The sequence below is a fragment of the Colossoma macropomum genome, unplaced genomic scaffold, assembly GCF_904425465.1.
Source record: "Colossoma macropomum unplaced genomic scaffold, Colossoma_macropomum, whole genome shotgun sequence".
NCBI lineage: Eukaryota > Metazoa > Chordata > Actinopteri > Characiformes > Serrasalmidae > Colossoma > Colossoma macropomum.
This window is the reverse complement of record NW_023494785.1, coordinates 24,980,318-24,993,854: the sequence shown is the minus strand read 5'-3', so window position 1 is coordinate 24,993,854 and position 13,537 is coordinate 24,980,318. Positions and strand designations below refer to the sequence as shown.

The 13,537-nt window shown below is 39.5% G+C and overlaps 1 long non-coding RNA gene across 4 annotated transcripts in view; it reads right to left on the bottom strand.

Annotated features, from left to right (window-relative positions):
- LOC118820134 overlaps window positions 1-13,537 on the bottom strand; it is a 104,553-nt gene that overhangs the window by 28,368 nt on the left and 62,648 nt on the right. For 2 of the 4 annotated variants that reach the window (XR_005008233.1, XR_005008235.1), the window contains exons 4-5: window positions 5,452-5,529; window positions 180-231 (exon numbers count right to left, since the gene is read on the bottom strand). This is a non-coding gene — a long non-coding RNA (uncharacterized LOC118820134). The remainder of the gene's footprint in view (window positions 1-179; window positions 232-5,451; window positions 5,530-13,537) is intronic. The other 2 variants (XR_005008232.1, XR_005008234.1) reach the window with 1 other exon arrangement.

The following is a 13,537-nucleotide window of genomic DNA, read 5'->3' as shown; positions in this document are numbered from 1 at the left end:
GACTCAACTGGCTGCTTATCAACCATCAGTCTTCCTGTTTTCGGCAGTGCTCCACATAAAAGAAACACCATTCTGAAGATTGGTCCAGTAGGGAGGTGAGAAAAGTGCTAGTTGCAAAGCACACCTAAATCAAAACCTGTATTCACGTAATGGGCTGCGAGAGAACAAGAGCCACTTACCCATTCACAGCTGCCCACTTCCTTTATCTCTCGCAGATTCAGGGCCCAGCCTCTGAAAGAAAAACATTGTGATACACTAAGTGATGATGCAAACCACAGCGTCTCTCCATAGAATTACTCATTATTCTGACTGCCAAATTACACAGCCATCATGACAATCGCAAACAAGCTACTCTGCAGTCTGAGTGCATGTGTTGGTAATGAGGTAAATCTTCTAGATTTCTGCTTGTTTCTCACTGTTGCTTCAACCATTTACAGTAGCAGAAAGTAACTGAATGTATGTTTTTCATAATCTGTAATACATTTAGATCTAAAGGCTTATACCTAACACCTTAAAGTATTACCACACACTTCTATAACCTAAGAACAGCTCAGCTAGCTTGCATTGTAGTCTGTGCAGTTTCTGAATAACAAGCCTTAGCATGTAATAAGTCTGCAATTTTAAGGAGTTAAATGTTGATGCCTACGTATGAATTTATGCTGACAATTTATGGTAACTGCTACTTTTTTATTAAGCAATAACATGAGTGAGTTAAGCATTATCCAGAACACTTTTATTTGTGTAATGTAAGTCATTACATGAGCACAACCCTTCCCTGAGCACTGGGTCTAAATGGAATGCGCTTATAGTTTTCCTATAGTTTTCCTATCCTATAGTTTTAGGATGAGTTTTATGGCAATTTACTGTAATTTACTGTACATATAGTAAAGTGACATGTAAAGCAACAAATGCTTAAGAAAAAGCAAGTAATTAAAAAGAAGTATACATGAAACATTTCCGAGTGTCAAAGCACTTTATGACCAAAAGGACAAAGTGAGGTCATTTTTATTTAGCCTGTCCAGAAGTTAGATATTTTACTGAAAATACTGTAATTTTTCAAAATAAAAAATGGGGACTTTTATTTTTAAAAATGCATCTCAGTAAAATGACATGGTAGTCCATATTAATTTCATGTGAAGCATGTATTCCTTATAAATATTGATTTAAACATTTCTGAACATGTTATGAAGTGTTTATGTGAGATATTATGAACGTGTTATGTAGACACCCTTCAAGTGAAGTGTTATTGTTATTACTTTAGTAATGAGCAGCCAGTTAATTAACTACTGACTTGATAAGGCTTAATAAGAGCATTATGAGTGCTCAGAAAAATGCTTAAATCAGAACAGATAATAATAATATATATATTACACAAACACATGAGATGGAGGAATCTATGTGCATGTATGGACATCTTGGACATGTATCTCTGCAGAGTGCCAGCATGTTGCTTGCATCTCCATAGGGATTTCCAATCATGAATACGTTTCTCCCATCACACAAGCCTGACAAGCTTATCTCATGAACATCATCACAGTTCAATGAGACATGCTTATTACACACAAAATGAAGCATAGCCTCCTCACTATGCATTCAAGTGTGGGTCGTCTTAAGAGACGTTTTGGGAAGTCTGTGCTCCCATGATTCCCATGGGCTTTTGCCAGAGAAAATTACTGCTGCAATCCAATGTCTGAATAGGGCAAGCTAACCTCAGAGGACCTCACATCTGTGTTTGCATCTGGCTTGTCCTGGAGCCTTTGGTGCTGCTGGGCTAGCACTAGCCTGGAATACGCTAAGAGTGCTAATCAAGCAAATATCCTGTTTTCTCAGACGTGTACGTGGGGTAGAGCTGTGGGTGCCTGTTCTTGTGTGCCTTCCCACTTCTTTTGGTTTTGGTGGGCTGGCGGGGACCTAGTTATTGAGCCCTGGTTTTTCAATTGGAGGGTGTGTTGCGCCTTAGCACTCAATAGCAAAGAAACCATTTAAAATTAGCGGTAGGAATGTTCTGCCTCAGAAAAAGGCTTAAACCATAACAGCTGTAGAGTAATTAAACTAAATAGGATGTTTCAAACAATAATTCAGCTCTTGCGCATGAAAACTCCCATTTCAGCAACAACAACAGAAGGAAGGGAGGGAGGGATTTTTTTTCTTACAGGGCTGAAAAGAATTATAGCAGGAATTGAACTACTGAACTCTTTTAATGACATACAAAGGATATTTAGGGGATATTTCACCAATCAAAAATGTCTTCGATTCCCAGTGTAGGAGTTCAGCTCAGTAAGATTTCCAAGATATGTTCCGACGTATGCTTGACTATGCGTTAAGAATATGTCTGCATGTAAATATGGCTTGGATGGGTTTCAACACTACAGTCGGCTTCCATCCAGGACTGCTAATATGTCAATGTTATGTACTGATCCCTACAGATATGTCCATCATGCGGTACGGCCCTCTGAGCTCTGAAGCTCAACCGAGGTGAAAGGTCAAACACAGGGAATGTCAATGTTCCCCAAAGCAGGACAAAATCCATCATGACTATTTGTTTTCTTGCTTTGTTTCCCAAGAGTCACTGTTGCACATCAGACCCCAAACCAATCCATTACTCCAGTGCAACATATAGTAATCCCTTTTAGGCTTGGGTGAGGGGGCAGGGAGGGTTGAGTATTTCCATATGACCTGAAATATTCCTTTGAGGCCCAAAAGGTCAACACAGGATCCAGCAATCCATGCAGTTTAGGCCAAATGTATTTCCCCTATCTTGGGTTTCCTACCCCTTTCAGACCACGTTATGGCCCTTTCTTTTGCATACATTTGTACTACATATTATAATAGGATGTACTCACCCAAACAACAAAACAAAGAAATTTTAACTTTTATAAAAGTTGTGTTATGCTTTGCCCTTTTTTGTATTGCTGTTCTTGGTCCATCACCCATTTGTCATGTATTTTATGTAGTTTGGGATTTTCTGTTTGGGTTTGTTTGTTTCTGTTGGGATTTTCTTTCTTTCTTTCTTTCTTTCTTTCTTTCTTTCTTTCTTTCTTTCTTTCTTTCGTTTGTCTTTTGTTTGGTTAAGGTAAGGTTGGACTGTCTTTGAATTAGTATTGGGTTTTGTTTGTTATTTTGGCCTTGTTCAAACCCAAAGACCACTTTTTTATATTTGTATAATACACACATTTCATTATTACACACACACACACAGACACTCAAAAAGCACACACAGGGTACCACACACCATTCTGTTACAGCTTGACCTTTGACTAGGTTGTAACAGGATGGAAACTGAAATCTAAATACAAAACAATAGAGCAAGCAATGCACCAGGCACCCCTTTAAAAATAAAGGGCTCAAAAGGGTTCTTTGGAGCTATGCTATAAAAACACTTTTGTTTCCCAAAAGAGCCTTTCAGTAAATTGTGGATTTCAGTGAAATTGTATGTTTAAGAGTACAGGACAACCTGTCTGTTCTACCAATTCATGTTGTGGTTTGGCAAAAGAAGGAAACTGACAAACTGGGGCTTGCTAGTTTGCCCAATATGTCTAGTACCAGAGGGTAAAAAATCTGTCACTCAAAGAATCAATGATACCCTAAAGACAATGTGAGGTTTCATCCTTCTGGCAGCACAGCCAGTCTGATGTGGTTAAAGCCTGTATGTACTGTTTATAAAGAAATTAGGACAATGCTTTCTTTTACAGTACTTTAAGATCCAGGTATAAATCAGGCAATAGTAAGGCACAAACTCCAAAGTACTAGACAATTATTTTGAGTAACATGATCATAAGCTTGAAGGCTGACTAGCTAAATTACACTGACATGCCAAATGGGTTCTGGACATTAACTAAAAAGATTGTACACAACTAAAGTACAGAGTGTTGTACGGTTTGTACTTGTTTATTAGCTATAAACTAAACCGATTCTGGGCTGTAAAAGAAAGAAATGATTCTTGTGTCTTTTATCAGCTCTATATGTAGAACCTGCAAGTCATTTCAGTGCTATTCATTTAGACTCTCTTGGTAATTATTATTATTTTACCCAAAATAATTACACAGCACTTTAGAGATTGTTCCCCACACGTGCTAAATGAATATCTAGAACCTGTTTGGCATTTCAGCGAATCTTAGTTAAACTCTCTTCAAACTTACCAACATGTTAGTACTGTGGAATGTATACCTCACACTCACATCTAGAACCTGCTGTGCGTTTGAGTGTCTTCAAATGTACCATCATGTTACCCAAAATGATTATCTAGTACTTTGGGGCTGTACTTCACACTTACCTGGTTCATACCTAGGACTGTAAAAGAAAACATGACCAAAATTAGAGGCCTCCATGCTGCTAGTTCTTGCAGGTCTTACACTGAGGTGTCTGCTCAGTTTTCTGTGAGAAAACATGCCTGAAAACTCAACATGCCTTTCTCGTTGGAACCCGAGAGGCTCAGATTCTCAGACGTGACATAACAGGGATGGAATTCACCTCGGTTGCCTCTTGCAAGCTTTAGCAGCCCTAATCTGACTGACGGGCCAGGAGCTGGAAATGCATGTAAAGTATCGTCATTACCATTAGCACTCTGTGCCCTGCAGCATTCTGCAACCTGCAGACCGTGAAAACTTCTATGATTACTCTAATTTAGGAAACATGAAAGATTAATAATGAACCAACCTGGCCTGGAGACCAAAGACGGTATAATGCGGGGAAGGACCACTGAGTCCAGATGGCCTGTGGATGTGCGTGGGACAGAAGGTCCCTTCCTGGGAGCACTTCCATAGCATAAAATGGAAAGTATTGTACTGTTAATACTCAGATGAAAATGAAATGTGGATCACTTTATACTGTTTTCACTCAACAGTCACAGGCTGCCAAATGTAGCAGAGGGGAAGGAGCCATAAGAGGAAGCTATGGTTTGGCTATTTTAGTCTTTACTTTGTGGTAAATTGTTCTTTCCTTTTAGTGCAAAATGTTTTAGGTTTAGTACAAAATTAGACAATATTAGGGCCCACTTTATTTAGATTTCCCCCAATAGATTATCTATCGATCAAATTATTAACAAACTATTTGTTGAAACTTGGGGATAAAATTTGTTTTGGTACCAGGGCTAGGTTTAGGTCTAGTGTGAGTATTAGGCTTAGGTTTTGAGTTGAAGATTTGGGCCAAGGTTTTGGAAAATATAGGTGAACTGAATAGATATTTAATTGAAAATTAGTTAAATGTAAGATACTCCTCTACAAAGCATTGAGACAAATAAAGTACCACCTACTACTACCCTACAAAAAGAAGACAAAGATCTAGATAGTGAAGTTAAAAGTATTTATTTATAAGAAAGTAGTCCAAAGAAAAATTTTCCCAAGTTGTTTCATCACCATTCACTTGTACTATGTGAACCTATACAGCACTACTTTCCTATTAGTGCCACATTAACTTTTAATGACAAATGGCTTATCACTCTTGATTTCTTACTTGCTCACCCATCCATAGCCGGTCCCAAGCTTAAGTTGAGAAAGGAGAAGGGTTGGACGAGGGATTAACTACTCCACCCTATAAAAATACAAGAAGCTACAAAAAAAAAGCCTTAGATTTTCAGTAACACTAGTCTAAGAATTCTGATCTGATGGTCCAACATCATCAGAAATGGGTGTCAGTAGCAAAGGACAGAGCAGCAGCCAGTGGACAAAGAAATCATAAGAAGATCCTGAGGAGGGTTTGGCTACATGCTACACTAGCTTACCACGAATGTCACCAAGCAAGCCCTCACCTAGAATCCCCAAGATAAGCAGAAAAGAGGATGATCACACAATGCCTGACACAGAGACCAGAAAGCGGACATCAAGAGACTGGACTACTCTTGAAGCCAGCTGGGAAGAAGTGCCCAGGATGGGCATGGCTGGAGGACCATTGTCAGCAGCCAATTCCCTCCAGAGGGGTAGACGCCTTAAATGACGAAATGATTTCTTACTTGTGAGTGATTAAAACTTTCTATTCAAAGGATGTGTGACACCACATTTATGTTTGTAAATAGAAGGGGAGATATTTTGTTATGCTTTGTAATCAAAAAGTGAGTGAATATACAGTCTTTTTAGAGAAAAGAAAAAACGATAACACTTTCTATGAATGTCACCTTTGTAAGCATCTATAAACACATTTATAACATGTTATAATGTAGTCATAAGGCATTATAAACATGGTTATAAATATTTATAAAAAAAAGAATTACACTGAATTACATTTTATAGCCATGTTTATTATACATTATGAATTGTTAATATAATGCATTATAAATAGTGTTAATAACATGTTATAATGTCAGTGCCAAAGAAGTCAGTCCCAGCTTGGAGAGCATAAAGTAAAGACAAATACCAAGCTAACGGTGGTGTACACTAACTTTCCCACATTGGGTAAAACACTGATGGCAGTACTAGTTTAAAATCTGACATTTGAAGCCTGTAATGTGCTTTACTGTGCATGTTTTAGTGTTTCAGTAAATTCTTCAGTAAATTCTTCAACTTGAAGCCTCATTCTTAACACTGGAGGTGGCTTTAGTACAGTATGCTTCACTTTACTAAGAGCGGATAAATACAACTTATGAGCTCTTATAATTTGTTATGATCAGTACTTATAATGTATTATGTTAACAATTCATAATGCATAATAAACATGGCTATAGCATATAATGCATTTTTATAAATATTTATAGCTATGTTTATAATGTCTTATGAATGCATTATAACATGTTACGAATATGTTTATAGATTTATAGAGGTTTTTGACATAGAAACAAAAAAGTAAGTGCAGATGCAAACCTGTAGACTCAGTAAGTCTTTAATGATGTTATTATGTGTAAATAGTATAGCAAAACAATTGTAATAACACTAGATTTCTGAGTGTTTTAAAGCAATACTAACGACTGCATTCACTTATGTGAGCTTCTTCTTCAAGTTCCTGAGCTACTCAGCCTACTAAATTAGATTTCTATCCAAAATACATCAGTGACAGTAGCCAAATGGATCTGAATACATTTCCTTAAATGATGCATCCTTTAACTTCCTCCGTCAGCCAGAGAGTGAAGAAAATGTGTGTGTCGACTGAAATGCTAAATTGCTCTCGGCAGCAGCGAAAGCGCTAAACCCCACCCCCACCCCCTGACTCGGCTCACCTCTCCAGTCCATTTTCTCTGGGCCAATTTGCCCAGGTGAAAGGACGGGTGTATCGCACTGACTGGGAGATTTAGAAAATGCGAGGGAAGAAGAGCCTGACGGGAGCAAAAGACTTGCAACGTAAGCGCACGGAGGCGGAATGGGACCTTGTTACAGGCTAATCCAGCCAGATAACTACAGGCTGAGGGGACTTTTTTTGGCTAGCGGGAGCTTAAACTTATTAGAGACTTCTGGTGCTAATGTGTGTCGGCCTGAGCTGAGGCACGGGTACAATGGCGGCAGTGAGAGTGAGTGGGCAGGAGAAGCTGGAGGGGAACTCTCTCCTGAGCTTCGATAATTAGAGCATTCATCTCCACAGAGCGCTAGACACGGCAACCAGAGCCATCGACATAACCCAGTCTCCTGGGCCTCGCTACTGCCTAAACGCACAGCATTCGTCCCAGGCTGTAATTTGAGAAAAGCCAAGACTCTGTCTCGTTCACAAGCTTTCTACTTCAAGGGACAAGTGATCCAGAGCTTTAAGGCTTATCTCTCTCTCTGTCTCTCACACTCTCTCTCTATGTTTGTCTCACTCTTTCCTCTCATCCGTGCTTTCGTGTGCTATTTGCTGCTGCCTATTTTCCACCTTCTCCACTTCTGACCACAGACAGGCCTCAGGGTTCCTGTTTACTTGTCCACGACTCGAAAGGAGCTCATCAGCAGGCCAAACAGACACACACACACACACACATACACACACACACACACACACACACACACTCATAAACACAAACATGCAAAAACATATACATACATATACACACATATACACATTCACAGGACTGCCTCCCAGCTCAAGTCATTCATAAACAACTCTGAAAAAAAAGATCAGCGCGAGAAGAAAAACTCCAGAATCAGCTATTTTCTTCCTCATGAGATTTATGTCTCTAGAAGTCTTTAGAGATTTATCTTGTCTTGCTTATGTTACACCCAGACACCATGGAGCAGCAAGTTCCAAACACAAAAACTTCCCAGTTTGTGAGAAAACATATCACCAGTCCAGCATTTTTATCCCTCTGTAGAAAAGAAATACTGAATTATCAATCAAACTGCCAAACAGATTTATCTTGCATAATAACACATAGCAAAGCAACCAGATCATTCACACAGACCGTGCAAAATTCAGGGACTGCTCTTAATTTATTTAATTTTCTAGCCAAAATGGCCTTTAAGCACAGTATTTTTCAGTGTCAGAAAAAATAGAAAGCATTTTAAAAGAAAATTACATGGAAAACTCAACAACTAGATATACTGTAGCGTTGGTGTAGAGTAAGACTCAAGGGAGGCCATGATTTCCACCATGAGAACTGCTGTTTATTAAACAGAAGGGCAGAGGGGCACATACACAGCACTAAACTTGTGGTAGAGGTCAACACTAGCCATATACTTCACCCTCATTATGACCACCCCTCACACACAGAACAACACAATAAACACATACCGCATACCATTAACTGAAGAACAACAACATAAACAACACTTAAGCCCCTTTTCCGGAGTTCATTCACCATGAGACTCCCGGCACAGCCATCAGCATGGCCATACCTCACAAGCGTCTAAAGGCCAGTGCCAGCCAGTAGCAGGTCACTACAATACTACCTGATTTTTTTAGTATTAGGTGCATTCACCCTTTTACCTTTACTACATCTTCCGTTCTTTTCAGAGGACTTGCTGCCATTTAATATGCAGATATATTTTTCCATAACTCCAAAGTTCAGTCTTAGAAGTTGCACAGCGTCTTTGTTTGATTTGCAGATAGTTTTCTTTGCTGTCTGTTTCTTTTTCTCAGTAAGGGCTTCTTGCCAGCTACACATTCCTTCAGTCTCATAGTGTTTAGTTGTCTTCTCATAGTGGAAGGATGGACAGAAACACCTGTGGATTTTTCCAAATCTGAAGTAAGAGTGGAGCTTGATTTTCTCCTCTCTCTCAAAGAAACTCAAGTACTGTTTATCTTATGGTGACAGTTTTGGTGGTCTACCAGATCTTTTCATTTTCTCTGGAAACTCCCGTTTTTTCCACTTATTTCCATTAGACTTTCCCACTCCATATGTGGATTATTTTATGTCTAATTTCCTCAGAAATATCTTCTAAAAATGAATAGCTTGTACTTAATGGGTGTTTTGACAGGAAATTAAATAAATAAAGGGTCATCTCTGTCTTTCGCACAGGCATGAATAATTGTAAATAGTCAGAATTCCCAGATTGATGTCCAATAATAGAATGTAAGAAAATAATAGATTACAAGGGTTATCGTTTTTTTCCCCTCCCTTTTTAGTGGTATTTGTTGAGACACATGCTTCCTTTTCTGCTCCAGTATCATTTGGCAAAAGCCAGATGGAGCTGGGTCAGCTAATGTAAACCTTATTCCACATTCCAACTCTAAGATACACTCTCCCACCCACCTCTGGGTTTTCCCCCACTGCTGGTTGATGACAAAAGAGGAGTGAGTGGTGTTAGCAGCGCTGCCGTGAATAGTTTCATACATATGCTAATGCAGGACACTGAGTAACACCAAGGAATCAGAACATTTGGATTAATGTATGGTTATATGTGAACTGCAGCACAGCATAGCGAGTACAAACGGTGGAACCAAAAGTGCTGTACAAGTGTTTATTTTGTATGTCTGTTACTACTATTTTGTTGAAGTACTTTCAAATATCCTTTAAATGTCCTGTTTTGAAGACTAAGTCCTGGACAAAAATGACTAACCTGCAAGTGAACTATTTTCAGAGGTTCTCTTCATTTGAGTGCTGCTACAATAGCTGTGCAAATTCTTGCCAAATTTGGATGAAAAGAATGGTTCAAGTTAGGGCTCTAGGGTGGAGATGGAGATGCTTAGTTTAGCTGTAGTCAGAGATAAAACCATGCTCAAATAAGAGAACTCTTCATAACAGTAAATAACAGTAGTAGAAGTAGAAGCAGAAGTGAGAGTAACTTGAAAAATTAACCAACAAACTAAAGTTTGATAGACACCATTCTTCTCTTTTTGAGATCACTTGGTCTAAAATAAAATGCTGAAGTTTTAAAGAGAGAAGCACAAGAAATAAAAAGCATTTTAGGTGCTGAACCAATACACTAAAAAAAAGGAAAAAGGATCAAAATGACTGTTAGAAATATAGATATATAAGAGTAGAAGTAAAATGCATTCTTGTAATTTTACTTTTTTTTGCATGGTGCCATGCAAATTCTTTCCTAGATCAGGTTAGCCGCAAACTGGAGTGGGCCGAGGCTTGATGTATGGTAGAGCGAGGCTGGCCAGATGATGTGTTCTTAAAGGAATGTGTCCTCTGACCCACATCTAGCCGGTCCAATAATAGGACGCTGAGTGGTCCAGAAAAGAAGGGCCTGTGTGGGACCCCCACTGCTTTTACACCCCTCCCAACTCTTTATCAGCTCGGTTTTGTCCTAGTCTGCCCCTGTGACGGCCCAGTGTACGCCCAATTCATTCATTCTCTCTGTCTTTCTCTCTCTCCCTCTTTTCCTCTCTCCCCAGCTGCAGTAAGAAAGGCCAGCTACCTTTTGTGCTCTAACCCCAGAGACACACAAGCACCACACGAGCCCTCTGTTGTCCGGCAGCAAAGAGAAATGAATAGCAGTTGGCCTTGGCTCGGAGAGAACGGCCATTAGAATGAAGGTGGACGAGTCGAATGGGCTTGGAACTGAATGCCGAGGACAGATCACCTGCTCCACATGGGGGTCAGTGAGTCCACAGGCTGGGGTGTGCAGGGTGTCGACGACGAATGACAATCACAACTTCCAGTTATGATGATTCATAACAACTCATTCAAAGCAACTGTCATGGCCTGAATGTAATGCTGTCAGTGGGTCCACTAAAATACATTTACGTGTGTTTAAGAAATTGTGTTATACTTTTTATTGTACATAGTTAAAATTTGGTATGGATCTTTACGAAGTTAGAGCCTCATCACTGCAGTGTCTGTCAAAATGTCATACAGCTATAAAATTTCCTTGTATAAATGTCCCATACAGCGGTGCTGACAAAATGATCCTGACTGTGAAATCACATCAGTAACTTCCCATAAATCACCACCTGCCATCCTATAAGTTAACAGTTTATATTTATACATTGAAAATGTACAACAAATGTTTTTCATTGCTTTCAGTTATGATGATACATTGCAATTCAGCAGGCATTGATCTCTGCTGATGGCTATACTTTATTCACTGAAAACTGACTTTTTGTTTTTCTTTGAAACTGTGTTGTACAAAGTCAAAATTCGATGTGTATTTCACGCACCTATTCATACGGCCTTAGAAAGCGCACAATGGCCTGAAGACCATTTGTACATAGACGCCCTGGTGTGTATAGAAGAGTGAGGAAAAGGAGGGTGGAAGAAGGAGAGAGGAAAAAAAAGAGCTGAAACAGATGGGCGAACGGCCTCTGGATCAGGGCTGTCTCGGCTGAAAGAAGGGCTTTGTCCGACACAACAGCGGGGCAGAAGCAGGACGTATGCCGGACTGGGAAACAAACACATGCACCTCAAGGCAGCTGCAATATCTCAGCAAAGCAGGAACATGAGAGATCAGTAATGAAAAACTGCAAAATAAAAATGGAAATGTGCAGAAAAGTCCATTGAAAGTGCAAACATCCCCAAACCAGGAATAAGCTGTATTGTTTTGTGTGAATGGGAACTCGACAATATTCCTTAATTTGCCTTGGAAATTCCAGTGTTTTTCACTGATTCACCTAGAAACCTAGTTGGTGTTCAAGCATTTGCATTTTAATCTGTTTTTCTCTACTGTATCTTATGCTACAGTGATACTGAACTTCGAGTCATTCATACAATATTGAGACGAATAAAATCTTAATGAAGTTGTGCATCAACTAAAAATTTTTAAATATACATACATAGACATCTTTGAAACTACATTATAAGTTGTTTATTAGCATAAAAAATTAAAGACAACATTGAAACTTGTTTTAATTAAAAGTAAAATAAGGCTGTCTGTTTAGTTATGAAATGTTGGATTTAAAAAAGTAATGCCTTTACTTGGTAACATTTCTTTTAAATTTTGATACACACACACACACACACACACACACACACATATACATATATATATATATATATATATATATATATATATATATATATTGCCAATGTAAAATGACACACACCCCTCCCTGTGTCCCAGACACAACAAGGCCCATGCCTTAACTGGCCCCCGAAAGTGAGCGAACGGCATTGGTTTTAACAAAGAGCACAAACTAACCCTGACTGCTTCCTTAATAAGCCAGCGGAGGGGAAACAGAGAGAGTTTCTGAAGCGTAAATTGGGATGTTTTCCATGTGGGCCTAATTGTGTGCCTAGTGTTATGTTGAGGCATCGAGGGGTGACAGCAGGTGAAAGCTGGGTTGTGTTTTTTGGGGGAGAACTAGAATTCAAATGGGCCATCCCCCCCGCTCACATACACACACAAGCCACGCGACGGAGTGAGACTGGCAATCAAGCCCCTCTCTGCAGGAGCGCCGCCCTGCACTCACGAATTCTCTCTGTCCCTGTCAATCCTCTGTCAGGGCGTCAGGTAGTTATTGTGCCAGAGGCGGCCCACCTGATTATTTATTTAAAAACTCCTCGGATAAGTCCTCCTTTTCCTCCTCTTGCCAAGGTCAATGTTATAGTGATGATGCCGCTTGAGGGCTTCCCATCTATACTTGGGAAAAGCCGTGGTGATAAGGCACTGATTAAACAGATCTTCATTGCAAACATTAGACTGGTTCATTAGAGGATGCATAAATATTCAAATAAATAAAAGACAGGCCTAGAGTATGTATGTGTGTGTATACTTTACATGCTATGACACAGTATATGTAAGAGAATGTAGGTTACCTCATTCAGCTCAAATGACTATTTTTGTACTGCTTCCTAGTCCTCTACATTTACTGCTAATAAAAAGCACTGGAAAAAGGAAAATAGGTGGCCTCTGATGACTGGTCCCAGCCTTCGGTGCGCTTTTCAACTTCCATATACATCGCCAGCGTCCATAAAAACGCAATTCTGCTTCCTTAGATCCTCCCGCACAAGGAAACGTATACCATAGGCCACCGGCCCCTTCCCCGCCGCTCTGTGTACCATAATTGAAAGTGGAAAAGTGCAGGAGGCAGATGGAATATTGTAATAATAATAAACATTTATATTGCTCATTTATATGGAAAAATCTATAACCCAGTTCCCTATGATCACAAAGGAATGAAAATGTATGGCACAGACATGCTTGGGAGCCCCGTTCTCATTGGAAATGGAAGCGGTGTGTTCATTACCAAGCAGTTATGTTTGAAGGAAGCAATAACACAGATTGTCCTGAATGGGGAAAACCTTTTTATCTTAATC